At 54.8% G+C, this 16,781-nt stretch overlaps 2 protein-coding genes across 2 annotated transcripts in view; one reads left to right on the top strand and one right to left on the bottom strand.

The window, feature by feature from the left end:
• The window catches only part of ABHD1 (abhydrolase domain containing 1), a 90,096-nt gene that overhangs the window by 42,825 nt on the left and 30,490 nt on the right, over nucleotides 1–16,781 (top strand). The gene's annotated exons all lie outside the window — the stretch shown is intronic.
• CGREF1 (cell growth regulator with EF-hand domain 1) overlaps nucleotides 1–16,781 on the bottom strand; it is a 67,972-nt gene that overhangs the window by 42,662 nt on the left and 8,529 nt on the right. The window lies entirely within an intron of this gene.

The raw sequence follows: 16,781 nt of genomic DNA on the forward strand, positions 1-16,781 counted from the left end.
CCGCTGCATCATCTGTAACCCCTGCTCTGCCACACCGCTGCATCATCATCTGTAACCCCTGCACTGCCACACCGCTGCATCATCATCTGTAACCCCTGCACTGCCACACCGCTGCATTATCTGTAACCCCTGCACTGCCACACCGCTGCATCATCATCTGTAACCCCTGCAACTGCCACACCGCTGCATCATCATCTGTAACCCCTGCACTGCCACACCGCTGCATCATCTGTAACCCCTGCACTGCCACACCGCTGCATCATAATCTGTAACCCCTGCACTGCCACACCGCTGCATCATCATCTGTAACCCCTGCACTGCCACACCGCTGCATCATCATCTGTAACCCCTGCACTGCCACACCGCTGCATCATCATCTGTAACCCCTGCACTGCCACACCGCTGCATCATCTGTAACCCCTGCTCTGCCACCACCGCTGCCAGTTCATCATCTGTAACCCTGGCACTGCCACACCTGCTGCACATCCATCTGTAACCCCTGCACTGCCACCACCGCCTTGCATCATCATCTGTAACCCCTGCACTCGCCACACCGCTGCATCATTCATCCTGTAACCCCCTGGCACCTGCCACACCGCTGCATCATCATCTGTAACCCCCTGGAGACGCCACACCGCTGCATCATCATCTGTAACCCCTGTGCACTGACACACGCGCCATCTATCCATCTGTAACCCCTGCACTGCCACACCGCCTGCATCATCTGTAACCCCTGGCCACTGCCCCACCGCTGCATCTATATTCTGTAACCCCTGCACTGCCACCACCCCCATCTCTGCAATTCCTCATCTGTAACCCCTGCACTGCCACACCGCTGCATCATCATCTGTAACCCCTGCACTGCCCACACCGCTGCATCTCATCTGTAAACCCCTGCACTGCCACACCGGACAACATCGTAACCCCTGCACTGCCACACCGCTGCATCATCATCTGTAACCCCTGCACTTGCCACACCGCCTGTATCATCATCATCTGTAACCCTGCACTTGCCACACCGCTGACATCATCATCTGTAACCCCTGCACTGCCCACACCGCTGCATCTAATCTGTAACCCCTGCACTGCCACACCGCTGCATCATCATCTGTAACCCCTGCACTGCCACACCGCTGCATCATCATCTGTAACCCCTGCACTGCCACACCGCTGCATCATCATCTGTAACCCCTGCACTGCCACACCGCTGCATCATAATCTGTAACCCCTGCACTGCCACACCGCTGCATCATCATCTGTAACCCCTGCACTGCCACACCGCTCTGTAACCCCTGCACTGCTACACCGCTGCATATCATCTGTAACCCCTGCACTGCCACACCGCTGCATCATCTGTAACCCCTGCACTGCCACACCGCTGCATCATAATCTGTAACCCCTGCACTGCCACACCGCTGCATCATCATCTGTAACCCCTGCACTGCCACACCGCTGCATCATCATCTGTAACCCCTGCACTGCCACACCGCTGCATCATCATCTGTAACCCCTGCACTGCCACACCGCTGGATCAACATCTGTAACCCCTGCACTGCCACACCGCTGCATCATCATCTGTAACCCCTGCACTGCCACACCGCTGCATCATCATCTGAAACACCTGCACTGCCACACCGCTGCATCATCATCTGTAACCCCTGCACTGCCACACCGCTGCATCATCTGTAACCCTGCACTGCCACACCGCTGCATCATCATCTGTAACCCCTGCACTGCCACACCGCTGCATCATCTGTAACCCCTGCACTGCCACACCGCTGCATCATCTGTAACCCCTGCACTGCCACACCGCTGCATCATCATCTGTAACCCCTGCACTGCCACACCGCTGCATCATCATCTGTAACCCCTGCACTGCCACACCGCTGCATCAATCTGTAACCCCTGCACTGCCACACCGCTGCATCATCATCTGTAACCCCTGCACTGCACACCGCTGCATCATCATCTGTAACCCCTGCACTGCCACAACCGCTGCCATCATCATCTGTAACCCCTGCACTGCCACACCGCTGTATCATCTGTAACCCCTGCACTGCCACACCGCTGCATCATCATCTGTAACCCCTGCACTGCCACACCGCTGCATCATCTGTAACCCCTGCACTGCCACACCGCTGCATCATCTGTAACCCCTGCACTGCCACACCAGCTGCATCATATCTGTAACCCCTGCACTGCCACACCGCTGCATCATCATCTGTAACCCCTGCACTGCCACACCGCTGCATCATCATCTGTAACCCCTGCACTGCCACACCGCTGCATCATCATCTGTAACCCCTGCACTGCCACACCGCTGCATTATCATCTGTAACCCCTGCACTGCCACACCGCTGCATCATCTGTAACCCCTGCACTGCCACACCGCTGCATCATAATCTGTAACCCCTGCACTGCCACACCGCTGCATCATCATCTGTAACCCCTGCACTGCCACACCGCTGCATCATCATCTGTAACCCCTGCACTGCCACACCGCTGCATCATCTGTAACCCCTGCACTGCCACACCGCTGCATCATCATCTGTAACCCCTGCACTGCCACACCGCTGCATCATCATCTGTAACCCCTGCACTGCCACACCGCTGGATCATCATCTGTAACCCCTGCACTGCCACACCGCTGCATCATCATCTGTAACCCCTGCACTGCCACACCGCTGCATCATCATCTGTAACCCCTGCACTGCCACACCGCTGCATCATCTGTAACCCCTGCACTGCCACACCGCTGCATCATCTGTAACCCCTGCACTGCCACACCGCTGCATCATCTGTAACCCCTGCACTGCCACACCGCTGCATCATCATCTGTAACCCCTGCACTGCCACACCGCTGCATCATCATCTGTAACCCCTGCACTGCCACACCGCTGCATCATCATCTGTAACCCCTGCACTGCCACACCGCCTTATCATCTGTAACCCCTGCACTGCCACACCGCTGCATCATCTGTAACCCCTGCACTGCCACACCGCTGCATCATCATCTGTAACCCCTGCACTGCCACACCGCTGCATCATCTGTAACCCCTGCACTGCCACACCGCTGCATCATCATCTGTAACCCCTGCACTGCCACACACCGCTGCATCATCATCTGTAACCCCTGCACTGCCACACCGCTGGATCATCATGCTGTAAACCCCTGCACTGCCCACACACCGCTGCATCATCATCCCTGTAACCCCTGCACTGCCACACCGCTGCATCATCATCATGTAACCCCTGCACTGCACACACCGCCGTGCATCCATCTGTTAACCCCTTGCACTTGACACACCACTGGCATCATCTTGTAACCCCTGCAATGCCACACCGCTGCATGTCATCATGTAAACCCCCTGCACTGCCACAAACCGCCTGCATCATCTGTACACCCCTGCCACCTGCCGACCAGCCCGCTGCATCATCCATCTGTAACCCCTGCACTGCCACACCGCTGCATCATGCATCTGTAAACCCCTGCACTGCCACACCGCCATTATTCATCTGTAATCCCCTGCCACTGCCACACCGCTGCATCACTCTGTAACCCCTGCACTGCACACCACTGCATCAATCCTGTAACCCCTGCACTGCCACACCGCTGCATCATCATCTGTAACCCCTGCACTGCCACACCGCTGCATCATCATCATCTGTAACCCCTGCACTGCCACACCGCTGCATCATCATCATCTGTAACCCCTGCACTGCCACACCGCTGCATCATCATCATCTGTAACCCCTGCACTGCCACACCGCTGCATCATAATCTGTAACCCCTGCACTGCCACACCGCTGCATCATCATCTGTAACCCCTGCACTGCCACACCGCTGCATCATCATCTGTAACCCCTGCACTGCCACACCGCTGCATCATCTGTAACCCCTGCACTGCGACACCGCTGCATCATCATCTGTAACCCCTGCACTGCCACACCGCTGCATCATCATCTGTAACCCCTGCACTGCCACACCGCTGCATCATCATCTGTAACCCCTGCACTGCCACACCAATGCATCATCTGTAACCCCTGCACTGCCACACCGCTGCATCATCATCTGTAACCCCTGCACTGCCACACCGCTGCATCATCATCTGTAACCCCTGCACTGCCACACCGCTGCATCATCTGTAACCCCTGCACTGCCACACCGCTGCATCATCTGTAACCCCTGCACTGCCACACCGCTGCATCATCATCTGTAACCCCTGCACTGCCACACCGCTGCATCATCATCATCTGTAACCCCTGCACTGCCACACCGCTGCATCATCATCATCTGTAACCCCTGCACTGCCACGCCTCTGCATTATCTGTAACCCCTGCACTGCCACACCGCTGCATCATCATCATCATCTGTAACCCCTGCACTGCCACACCGCTGCATAATCTGTAACCCCTGCACTGCCACACCGCTGCATTATCTGTAACCCCTGCACTGCCACACCGCTGCATCATCATCTGTAACCCCTGCACTGCCAGACCGCTGCATCATCATCTGTAACCCCTGCACTGCCACACCGCTGCATCATTATCTGTAACCCCTGCACTGCCACACCGCTGCATCATCATCTGTAACCCCTGCACTGCCACACCGCTGCATTATCTGTAACCCCTGCACTGCCACACCGCTGCATCATCATCTGTAACCCCTGCACTGCCACACCGCTGCATCATCATCTGTAACCCCTGCACTGCCACACCGCTGCATCATCTGTAACCCCTGCACTGCCACACCGCTGCATCATCATCTGTAACCCCTGCACTGCCACACCGCTGCATTATCATCTGTAACCCCTGCACTGCCACACCGCTGCATCATCATCTGTAACCCCTGCACTGCCAGACCGCTGCATTATCTGTAACCCCTGCACTGCCACACCGCTGCATCATCATCATCTGTAACCCCTGCACTGCCACACCGCTGCATCATCATCTGTAACCCCTGCACTGCCACACCGCTGCATTATCTGTAACCCCTGCACTGCCACACCGCTGCATTATCTGTAACCCCTGCACTGCCACACCGCTGCATTATCTGTAACCCCTGCACTGCCATAATTAGGGATTTGTGCCAATGCAGTGAAAAGGTAGGTTCACATCATAGAAGTCCTGGCGGATTCTGTGACCCATATCCATTTACAGCGGCGCACCTATCCACCCGTGCTATAGACACCATTCTATGGCCGGGTGGATTCCGCCCTCTGCCGAAAGAACTGACATGTCTAATCTTTTGATGGACAGTGGAATCCGCCCGGCCACAGAATGGTGTCTATAGCACGGGCGGATAGGCGCGCCGCCGTGAAGGGTATGAGCCACGGAATCCGCTAGAACTTATCCACGTGGATTCTGTACTGTGAACCTAACCTAAGGGAGCAGGAACCCGCTGCTTCGGTAAGCATGTATAGTATAGGTTGTGACTATGTATGTGCTGCTTCCACCACCAGGTGTCACTGTTACACACACCCAACGTCACATGGCTTAAGGAGAAACTATACTAAGGGTTAACTGATGTCTGCATCCATAATGTGTAACTTCTATGCCTAACCAATCCCTGAGCTAGCTACTTCAGAGGTCCCTACCCTACCACAGAGGGTTACCTTAGTTCCCTGGTCCAATCCGATAAAGAGCCACATGTGTATATATATATATATATATATATATATATATATATATATATATATATAGTGGTGTTGGGGCAGATTATTCCAGAGTATTGTATGAGGGACAGAGCACGGATTACTGAGAACCCGATGAAGAGATTCATCAAGGTCCTGGCCTGAGGCAAGGACCCATTTGTGGGACTTTATGGAAGAGGTTATGTTTCTTCCCACAAGCCTTATCTTCCTAGCTGTGTCCGGCTAGTATCTAAAGGTCCTATAAAACAAAACAATTATCAGCCGAATTCGGCCGATAATCATCTTATGTAATAGAACACAACGATCAGCCAACATGAATGATGTCGGCTGAACATTGTAGTCATTTGACTAGCTCCACGAGCTAGACTGCCCGGAATAACTGGCGATCACCCAGGCAGCCCCCCCCCCCCCCCCCCCCCCCCCCGCATCTCCACGCATCAGTGTCATAAGTGTAGTGACTGGTACAGGAGGAGGAGACATCAGTGTAGTGACTGGTACAGGAGGAGGAGACATCAGTGTAGTGACTGGTACAGGGGGAGGAGACATCAGTGTAGTGACTGGTACAGGAGGAGGAGGAGACATCAGTGTAGTGACTGGTACAGGAGGAGGAGGAGACATCAGTGTAGTGACTGGTACAGGAGGAGGAGACATCAGTGTAGTGACTGGTACAGGAGGAGGAGGAGACATCAGTGTAGTGACTGGTACAGGAGGAGGAGGAGACATCAGTGTAGTGACTGGTACAGGACGAGACATCAGTGTAGTGACTGGTACAGGAGGAGGAGACATCAGTGTAGTGACTGGTACAGGGGGAGGAGACATCAGTGTAGTGACTGGTACAGGAGGAGGAGACATCAGTGTAGTGACTGGTACAGGAGGAGGAGGAGACATCAGTGTAGTGACTGGTACAGGAGGAGGAGACATCAGTGTAGTGACTGGTACAGGAGGAAGAGGAGACATCAGTGTAGTGACTGGTACAGGAGGAGGAGACATCAGTGTAGTGACTGGTACAGGAGGAGGAGGAGACATCAGTGTAGTGACTGGTACAGGAGAAGGAGGAGACATCAGTGTAGTGACTGGTACAGGAGGAGGAGACATCAGTGTAGTGACTGGTACAGGAGGAGGAGACATCAGTGTAGTGACTGGTACAGGAGGAGGAGGAGACATCAGTGTAGTGACTGGTACAGGAGGAGGAGGAGACATCAGTGTAGTGACTGGTACTGGAGGAGGAGACATCAGTGTAGTGACTGGTACAGGAGGAGGAGACATCAGTGTAGTGACTGGTACAGGGGGAGGAGACATCAGTGTAGTGACTGGTACAGGAGGAGGAGGAGACATCAGTGTAGTGACTGGTACAGGAGGAGGAGGAGACATCAGTGTAGTGACTGGTACAGGAGGAGGAGACATCAGTGTAGTGACTGGTACAGGAGGAGGAGGAGGAGGAGGAGGAGGAGACATCAGTGTAGTGACTGGTACAGGAGGAGACATCAGTGTAGTGACTGGTACAGGAGGAGGAGGAGACATCAGTGTAGTGACTGGTACAGGAGGAGGAGACATCAGTGTAGTGACTGGTACAGGAGGAGGAGGAGACATCAGTGTAGTGACTGGTACAGGAGGAGACATCAGTGTAGTGACTGGTACAGGAGGAGGAGACATCAGTGTAGTGACTGGTACAGAAGGAGAAGACATCAGTGTAGTGACTGGTACAGGAGGAGAAGACATCAGTGTAGTGACTGGTACAGGAGGAGGAGGAGACATCAGTGTAGTGACTGGTACAGGAGGAGACATCAGTGTAGTGACTGGTACAGGAGGAGGAGGAGACATCAGTGTAGTGACTGGTACAGGAGGAGGAGGAGACATCAGTGTAGTGACTGGTACAGGGGGAGGAGACATCAGTGTAGTGACTGGTACAGGAGGAGGAGACATCAGTGTAGTGACTGGTACAGGAGGAGGAGACATCAGTGTAGTGACTGGTACAGGAGGAGGAGGAGACATCAGTGTAGTGACTGGTACAGGAGGAGGAGACATCAGTGTAGTGACTGGTACAGGAGGAAGAGGAGACATCAGTGTAGTGACTGGTACAGGAGGAGGAGACATCAGTGTAGTGACTGGTACAGGAGGAGGAGGAGACATCAGTGTAGTGACTGGTACAGGAGAAGGAGGAGACATCAGTGTAGTGACTGGTACAGGAGGAGGAGACATCAGTGTAGTGACTGGTACAGGAGGAGGAGACATCAGTGTAGTGACTGGTACAGGAGGAGGAGGAGACATCAGTGTAGTGACTGGTACAGGAGGAGGAGGAGACATCAGTGTAGTGACTGGTACAGGAGGAGGAGACATCAGTGTAGTGACTGGTACAGGAGGAGGAGACATCAGTGTAGTGACTGGTACAGGAGGAAGAGGAGACATCAGTGTAGTGACTGGTACAGGAGGAGGACACATCAGTGTAGTGACTGGTACAGGGGGAGGAGACATCAGTGTAGTGACTGGTACAGGAGGAGACATCAGTGTAGTGACTGGTACAGGAGGAGGAGGAGGAGGAGGAGGAGACATCAGTGTAGTGACTGGTACAGGAGGAGGAGGAGACATCAGTGTAGTGACTGGTACAGGAGGAGGAGGAGACATCAGTGTAGTGACTGGTACAGGAGGAGGAGGAGACATCAGTGTAGTGACTGGTACAGGGGGAGGAGACATCAGTGTAGTGACTGGTACAGGAGGAGGAGACATCAGTGTAGTGACTGGTACAGGAGGAGGAGACATCAGTGTAGTGACTGGTACAGGAGGAGGAGGAGACATCAGTGTAGTGACTGGTACAGGAGGAGGAGACATCAGTGTAGTGACTGGTACAGGAGGAAGAGGAGACATCAGTGTAGTGACTGGTACAGGAGGAGGAGACATCAGTGTAGTGACTGGTACAGGAGGAGGAGGAGACATCAGTGTAGTGACTGGTACAGGAGAAGGAGGAGACATCAGTGTAGTGACTGGTACAGGAGGAGGAGACATCAGTGTAGTGACTGGTACAGGAGGAGGAGACATCAGTGTAGTGACTGGTACAGGAGGAGGAGGAGACATCAGTGTAGTGACTGGTACAGGAGGAGGAGGAGACATCAGTGTAGTGACTGGTACAGGAGGAGGAGACATCAGTGTAGTGACTGGTACAGGAGGAGGAGACATCAGTGTAGTGACTGGTACAGGAGGAAGAGGAGACATCAGTGTAGTGACTGGTACAGGAGGAGGAGACATCAGTGTAGTGACTGGTACAGGGGGAGGAGACATCAGTGTAGTGACTGGTACAGGAGGAGACATCAGTGTAGTGACTGGTACAGGAGGAGGAGGAGGAGGAGGAGGAGACATCAGTGTAGTGACTGGTACAGGAGGAGACATCAGTGTAGTGACTGGTACAGGAGGAGGAGGAGACATCAGTGTAGTGACTGGTACAGGAGGAGGAGGAGACATCAGTGTAGTGACTGGTACAGGAGGAGACATCAGTGTAGTGACTGGTACAGGAGGAGGAGACATCAGTGTAGTGACTGGTACAGAAGGAGAAGACATCAGTGTAGTGACTGGTACAGGAGGAGAAGACATCAGTGTAGTGACTGGTACAGGAGGAGGAGGAGACATCAGTGTAGTGACTGGTACTGGAGGAGGAGACATCAGTGTAGTGACTGGTACAGGAGGAGGAGACATCAGTGTAGTGACTGGTACAGGGGGAGGAGACATCAGTGTAGTGACTGGTACAGGAGGAGGAGGAGACATCTGTGTAGTGACTGGTACAGGAGGAGGAGGAGACATCAGTGTAGTGACTGGTACAGGAGGAGGAGACATCAGTGTAGTGACTGGTACAGGAGGAGGAGGAGACATCTGTGTAGTGACTGGTACAGGAGGAGGAGGAGACATCAGTGTAGTGACTGGTACAGGGGGAGGAGACATCAGTGTAGTGACTAGTACAGGAGGAGGAGACATCAGTGTAGTGACTGGTACAGGAGGAGACATCAGTGTAGTGACTGGTACAGGAGGAGACATCAGTGTAGTGACTGGTACAGGAGGAAGAGGAGACATCAGTGTAGTGACTGGTACAGGAGGAGGAGGAGACATCAGTGTAGTGACTGGTACAGGAGGAGGAGACATCAGTGTAGTGACTGGTACAGGAGGAGGAGGAGACATCAGTGTAGTGACTGGTACAGGAGGAGGAGGAGACATCAGTGTAGTGACTGGTACAGGAGGAGGAGACATCAGTGTAGTGACTGGTACAGGAGGAGGAGGAGACATCAGTGTAGTGACTGGTACAGGAGGAGACATCAGTGTAGTGACTGGTACAGGAGGAGGAGACATCAGTGTAGTGACTGGTATAGGAGGAGGAGGAGACATCAGTGTAGTGACTGGTACAGGAGAAGGAGGAGACATCAGTGTAGTGACTGGTACAGGAGGAGGAGGAGACATCAGTGTAGTGACTGGTACAGGAGGAGGAGGAGACATCAGTGTAGTGACTGGTATAGGAGGAGACATCAGTCTAGTGACTGGTACAGGAGGAGGAGGAGACATCAGTGTAGTGACTGGTAGAGGAGGAGGAGACATCAGTGTAGTGACTGGTAGAGGAGGAGGAGACATCAGTGTAGTGACTGGTACAGGAGGAGACATCAGTGTAGTGACTGGTACAGGAGGAGGAGGAGGAGACATCAGTGTAGTGACTGGTACAGGAGGAGGAGACATCAGTGTAGTGACTGGTACAGGAGGAGGAGACATCAGTGTAGTGACTGGTACAGGAGGAGGAGACATCAGTGTAGTGACTGGTACAGGAGGAGGAGACATCAGTGTAGTGACTGGTACAGGAGGAGGAGACATCAGTGTAGTGACTGGTACAGGAGGAGGAGGAGACATCAGTGTAGTGACTGGTACAGGAGGAGGAGACATCAGTGTAGTGACTGGTACAGGAGGAGGAGACATCAGTGTAGTGACTGGTACAGGAGGAGGAGGAGACATCAGTGTAGTGACTGGTACAGGAGGAGGAGACATCAGTGTAGTGACTGGTACAGGAGGAGGAGGAGACATCAGTGTAGTGACTGGTACAGGGGGAGGAGACATCAGTGTAGTGACTGGTACAGGAGGAGGAGACATCAGTGTAGTGACTGGTACAGGGGGAGGAGACATCAGTGTAGTGACTGGTACAGGAGGAGGAGACATCAGTGTAGTGACTGGTACAGGGGGAGGAGACATCAGTGTAGTGACTGGTACAGGAGGAGGAGGAGACATCAGTGTAGTGACTGGTACAGGAGGAGACATCAGTGTAGTGACTGGTACAGGAGGAGGAGGAGGAGACATCAGTGTAGTGACTGGTACAGGAGGAGGAGACATCAGTGTAGTGACTGGTACAGGAGGAGGAGACATCAGTGTAGTGACTGGTACAGGAGGAGGAGGAGACATCAGTGTAGTGACTGGTACAGGAGGAGGAGACATCAGTGTAGTGACTGGTACAGGAGGAAGAGGAGACATCAGTGTAGTGACTGGTACAGGAGGAGGAGACATCAGTGTAGTGACTGGTACAGGGGGAGGAGACATCAGTGTAGTGACTGGTACAGGAGGAGACATCAGTGTAGTGACTGGTACAGGAGGAGGAGGAGACATCAGTGTAGTGACTGGTACAGGAGGAGGAGGAGACATCAGTGTAGTGACTGGTACAGGAGGAGACATCAGTGTAGTGACTGGTACAGGAGGAGGAGACATCAGTGTAGTGACTGGTACAGGAGGAGGAGACATCAGTGTAGTGACTGGTACAGGAGGAGGAGACATCAGTGTAGTGACTGGTACAGGAGGAGGAGGAGACATCAGTGTAGTGACTGGTACAGGAGGAGGAGGAGACATCAGTGTAGTGACTGGTACTGGAGGAGGAGACATCAGTGTAGTGACTGGTACAGGAGGAGGAGACATCAGTGTAGTGACTGGTACAGGGGGAGGAGACATCAGTGTAGTGACTGGTACAGGAGGAGGAGGAGACATCTGTGTAGTGACTGGTACAGGAGGAGGAGGAGACATCAGTGTAGTGACTGGTACAGGAGGAGGAGACATCAGTGTAGTGACTGGTACAGGAGGAGGAGGAGACATCTGTGTAGTGACTGGTACAGGAGGAGGAGGAGACATCAGTGTAGTGACTGGTACAGGAGGAGGAGGAGACATCAGTGTAGTGACTGGTACAGGAGGAGGAGACATCAGTGTAGTGACTGGTACAGGAGGAGGAGGAGACATCAGTGTAGTGACTGGTACAGGAGGAGACATCAGTGTAGTGACTGGTACAGGAGGAGGAGACATCAGTGTAGTGACTGGTATAGGAGGAGGAGGAGACATCAGTGTAGTGACTGGTACAGGAGAAGGAGGAGACATCAGTGTAGTGACTGGTACAGGAGGAGGAGGAGACATCAGTGTAGTGACTGGTACAGGAGGAGGAGGAGACATCAGTGTAGTGACTGGTATAGGAGGAGACATCAGTCTAGTGACTGGTACAGGAGGAGGAGGAGACATCAGTGTAGTGACTGGTAGAGGAGGAGGAGACATCAGTGTAGTGACTGGTAGAGGAGGAGGAGACATCAGTGTAGTGACTGGTACAGGAGGAGACATCAGTGTAGTGACTGGTACAGGAGGAGGAGGAGACATCAGTGTAGTGACTGGTACAGGAGGAGGAGACATCAGTGTAGTGACTGGTACAGGAGGAGGAGACATCAGTGTAGTGACTGGTACAGGAGGAGGAGACATCAGTGTAGTGACTGGTACAGGAGGAGGAGGAGACATCAGTGTAGTGACTGGTACAGGAGGAGGAGGAGACATCAGTGTAGTGACTGGTACTGGAGGAGGAGACATCAGTGTAGTGACTGGTACAGGAGGAGGAGACATCAGTGTAGTGACTGGTACAGGAGGAGGAGACATCAGTGTAGTGACTGGTACAGGAGGAGGAGACATCAGTGTAGTGACTGGTACAGGAGGAGGAGACATCAGTGTAGTGACTGGTACAGGAGGAGGAGGAGACATCAGTGTAGTGACTGGTACAGGAGGAGGAGGAGACATCAGTGTAGTGACTGGTACTGGAGGAGGAGACATCAGTGTAGTGACTGGTACAGGAGGAGGAGACATCAGTGTAGTGACTGGTACAGGGGGAGGAGACATCAGTGTAGTGACTGGTACAGGAGGAGGAGGAGACATCAGTGTAGTGACTGGTACAGGAGGAGGAGGAGACATCAGTGTAGTGACTGGTACAGGAGGAGGAGACATCAGTGTAGTGACTGGTACAGGGGGAGGAGACATCAGTGTAGTGACTGGTACAGGAGGAGGAGACATCAGTGTAGTGACTGGTACAGGAGGAGGAGACATCAGTGTAGTGACTGGTACAGGAGGAGGAGACATCAGTGTAGTGACTGGTACAGGAGGAGGAGACATCAGTGTAGTGACTGGTACAGGGGGAGGAGACATCAGTGTAGTGACTGGTACAGGAGGAGGAGACATCAGTGTAGTGACTGGTACAGGAGGAGGAGACATCAGTGTAGTGACTGGTACAGGAGGAGGAGACATCAGTGTAGTGACTGGTACAGGAGGAGGAGACATCAGTGTAGTGACTGGTACAGGAGGAGGAGACATCAGTGTAGTGACTGGTACAGGAGGAGGAGACATCAGTGTAGTGACTGGTACAGGAGGAGGAGACATCAGTGTAGTGACTGGTACAGGAGGAGGAGACATCAGTGTAGTGACTGGTACAGGAGGAGGAGACATCAGTGTACAGTCATGACCAAAAGTTTTGAGAATGATACAAATATTAATTATTACAAAGTCTGCGGCTTCAGTTTTTAAAATGGCAATTTGCATCATATACTGCAGAATGTTATACAGAGGGATCAGCTTAACAGCAATTACTTGCAAAGTCAATTTTTGCCTAGAAAATGAACTTTATCCCCAAAACACATTTCACCATCATTGCAGCCCGGCCTTACAAGGAGCAGCTAACATCGTTTCAGTGATCGCTCCATTATCACAGGTGTGGGTGTTGGTGAGGACAGGGCTGGAGATCAATCTGTCATGATTAAGTAAGAATGACACCACTGGACACTTTAAAAGGAGGCTGGTGCTTGGCATCATTGTTTCTCTTCTGTTACCATGGTTATCTCTAAAGAAACACGTGCAGTCATCATTGCACTGCACAAAAATGGCCGAACAGGGAAGAGTATCGCATCTAGAAAGATTGCACCTCGTCTCTTATAAGTGTGGTCAGCTGCGGGATGGGGCTACCAGCAGTGCAGAGCTTGGTCAGGAATGGCAGCAGGCAGGTGTGAGGGCATCTGCACTGTGCACTGTGAGACTGCGGAGACTCTTGGAGCAAGGCCTGGTCTCAAGGAGGGCAGCAAAGAAGCCACTTCTCTCCAGAAAAACATCAGGGACAGACTGATATTCTGCAAAAGGTCCAGGGAGAGGACTGCTGAGGACTAGGGGAAAGGTCCAGGGAGCGGACTGCTGAGGACTGGGGGAAAGGTGCAGGGAGTGGCCTGCTGAGGACTGGGGGAAAGGTGCAGGGAGCGGACGGCTGAGGACTGGGGGAAAGGTCCAGGGAGCGGACGGCTGAGCACTGGGGGAAAGGTCCAGGGAGCGGACTGCTGAGGACTGGGGGAAAGGTCCAGGGAGCGGACTGCTGAGGACTGGGGGAAAGGTCCAGGGAGCGGACGGCTGAGCACTGGGGGAAAGGTCCAGGGAGCGGACTGCTGAGGACTGGGGGAAAGGTGCAGGGAGTGGACTGCAGAGGACTGGGGGAAAGGTGCAGGGAGTGGACTGCAGAGGACTGGGGGAAAGGTCCAGGGAGTGGACTGCTGAGGATTGGGGGAAAGGTCCAGGGAGTGGACTGCTGAGGACTGGGGGAAAGGTCCAGGGAGTAGACTGCTGAGGACTGGGGGAAAGGTCCAGGGATTGGACTGCTGAGGACTGGGGGAAAGGTCCAGGGAGTGGACTGCTGAGGACTGGGGGAAAGGTGCAGGGAGTGGACTGCTGAGGACTGGGGGAAAGGTCCAGGGAGCGGACGGCTGAGCACTGGGGGAAAGGTCCAGGGAGCGGACTGCTGAGGACTGGGGGAAAGGTCCAGGGAGCGGACTGCTGAGGACTGGGGGAAAGGTCCAGGGAGCGGACGGCTGAGCACTGGGGGAAAGGTCCAGGGAGCGGACTGCTGAGGACTGGGGGAAAGGTCCAGGGAGCGGACTGCTGAGGACTGGGGGAAAGGTCCAGGGAGCGGACTGCTGAGGACTGGGGGAAAGGTCCAGGGAGCGGACTGCTGAGGACTGGGGGAAAGGTGCAGGGAGTGGACTGCAGAGGACTGGGGGAAAGGTCCAGGGAGTGGACTGCTGAGGATTGGGGGAAAGGTCCAGGGAGTGGACTGCTACTGGGGGAAAGGTGCAGGGAGTGGACTGCTGAGGACTGGGGGAAAGGTCCAGGGAGTGGACTGCTGAGGACTGGGGGAAAGGTCCAGGGAGCGGACGGCTGAGCACTGGGGGAAAGGTCCAGGGAGGGGACTGCTGAGGACTGGGGGAAAGGTCCAGGGAGTGGACTGCTGAGGACTGGGGGAAAGGTCCAGGGAGTGGACTGCTGAGGACTGGGGGAAAGGTCCAGGGAGCGGACGGCTGAGCACTGGGGGAAAGGTCCAGGGAGCGGACTGCTGAGGACTGGGGGAAAGGTCCAGGGAGCGGACTGCTGAGGACTGGGGGAAAGGTCCAGGGAGCGGACGGCTGAGCACTGGGGGAAAGGTGCAGGGAGCGGACGGCTGAGCACTGGGGGAAAGGTCCAGGGAGCGGACTGCTGAGGACTGGGGGAAAGGTGCAGGGAGTGGACTGCAGAGGACTGGGGGAAAGGTGCAGGGAGTGGACTGCAGAGGACTGGGGGAAAGGTCCAGGGAGTGGACTGCTGAGGATTGGGGGAAAGGTCCAGGAAGGGGACTGCTACTGGGGGAAAGGTCCAGGGAGTAGACTGCTGAGGACTGGGGGAAAGGTCCAGGGATTGGACTGCTGAGGACTGGGGGAAAGGTCCAGGGAGTGGACTGCTGAGGACTGGGGGAAAGGTGCAGGGAGTGGACTGCTGAGGACTGGGGGAAAGGTCCAGGGAGCGGACGGCTGAGCACTGGGGGAAAGGTCCAGGGAGCGGACTGCTGAGGACTGGGGGAAAGGTCCAGGGAGCGGACTGCTGAGGACTGGGGGAAAGGTCCAGGGAGCGGACGGCTGAGCACTGGGGGAAAGGTCCAGGGAGCGGACTGCTGAGGACTGGGGGAAAGGTCCAGGGAGGGGACTGCTGAGGACTGGGGGAAAGGTGCAGGGAGTGGACTGCAGAGGACTGGGGGAAAGGTCCAGGGAGTGGACTGCTGAGGATTGGGGGAAAGGTCCAGGGAGTGGACTGCTACTGGGGGAAAGGTGCAGGGAGTGGACTGCTGAGGACTGGGGGAAAGGTCCAGGGAGTGGACTGCTGAGGACTGGGGGAAAGGTCCAGGGAGCGGACGGCTGAGCACTGGGGGAAAGGTCCAGGGAGGGGACTGCTGAGGACTGGGGGAAAGGTCCAGGGAATGGACTACTGAGGACTGGGGGAAAGGTCCAGGGAGTGGACTGCTGAGGACTGGGGGAAAGGTCCAGGGAGCGGACGGCTGAGCACTGGGGGAAAGGTCCAGGGAGCGGACTGCTGAGGACTGGGGGAAAGGTCCAGGGAGCGGACTGCTGAGGACTGGGGGAAAGGTCCAGGGAGCGGACGGCTGAGCACTGGGGGAAAGGTCCAGGGAGCGGACTGCTGAGGACTGGGGGAAAGGTCCAGGGAGCGGACTGCTGAGGACTGGGGGAAAGGTCCAGGGAGCGGACGGCTGAGCACTGGGGGAAAGGTCCAGGGAGCGGACTGCTGAGGACTGGGGGAAAGGTCCAGGGAGCGGACTGCGGAGGACTGGGGGAAAGGTCCAGGGAGGGGACTGCGGAGGACTGGGGGAAAGGTCCAGGGAGTGGACTGCTGAGGACTGGGGGAAAGGTCCAGGGAGTGGACAGCTGAGGACTGGGGGAAAGGTCCAGGGAGTGGACTGCAGAGGACTGGGGGAAAGGTCCAGGGAGGGGACTGCTGAGGATTGGGGGAAAGGTCCAGGGAGTG

Source organism: Dendropsophus ebraccatus, chromosome 6 (genome assembly GCF_027789765.1).
Source record: "Dendropsophus ebraccatus isolate aDenEbr1 chromosome 6, aDenEbr1.pat, whole genome shotgun sequence".
Lineage (NCBI taxonomy): Eukaryota > Metazoa > Chordata > Amphibia > Anura > Hylidae > Dendropsophus > Dendropsophus ebraccatus.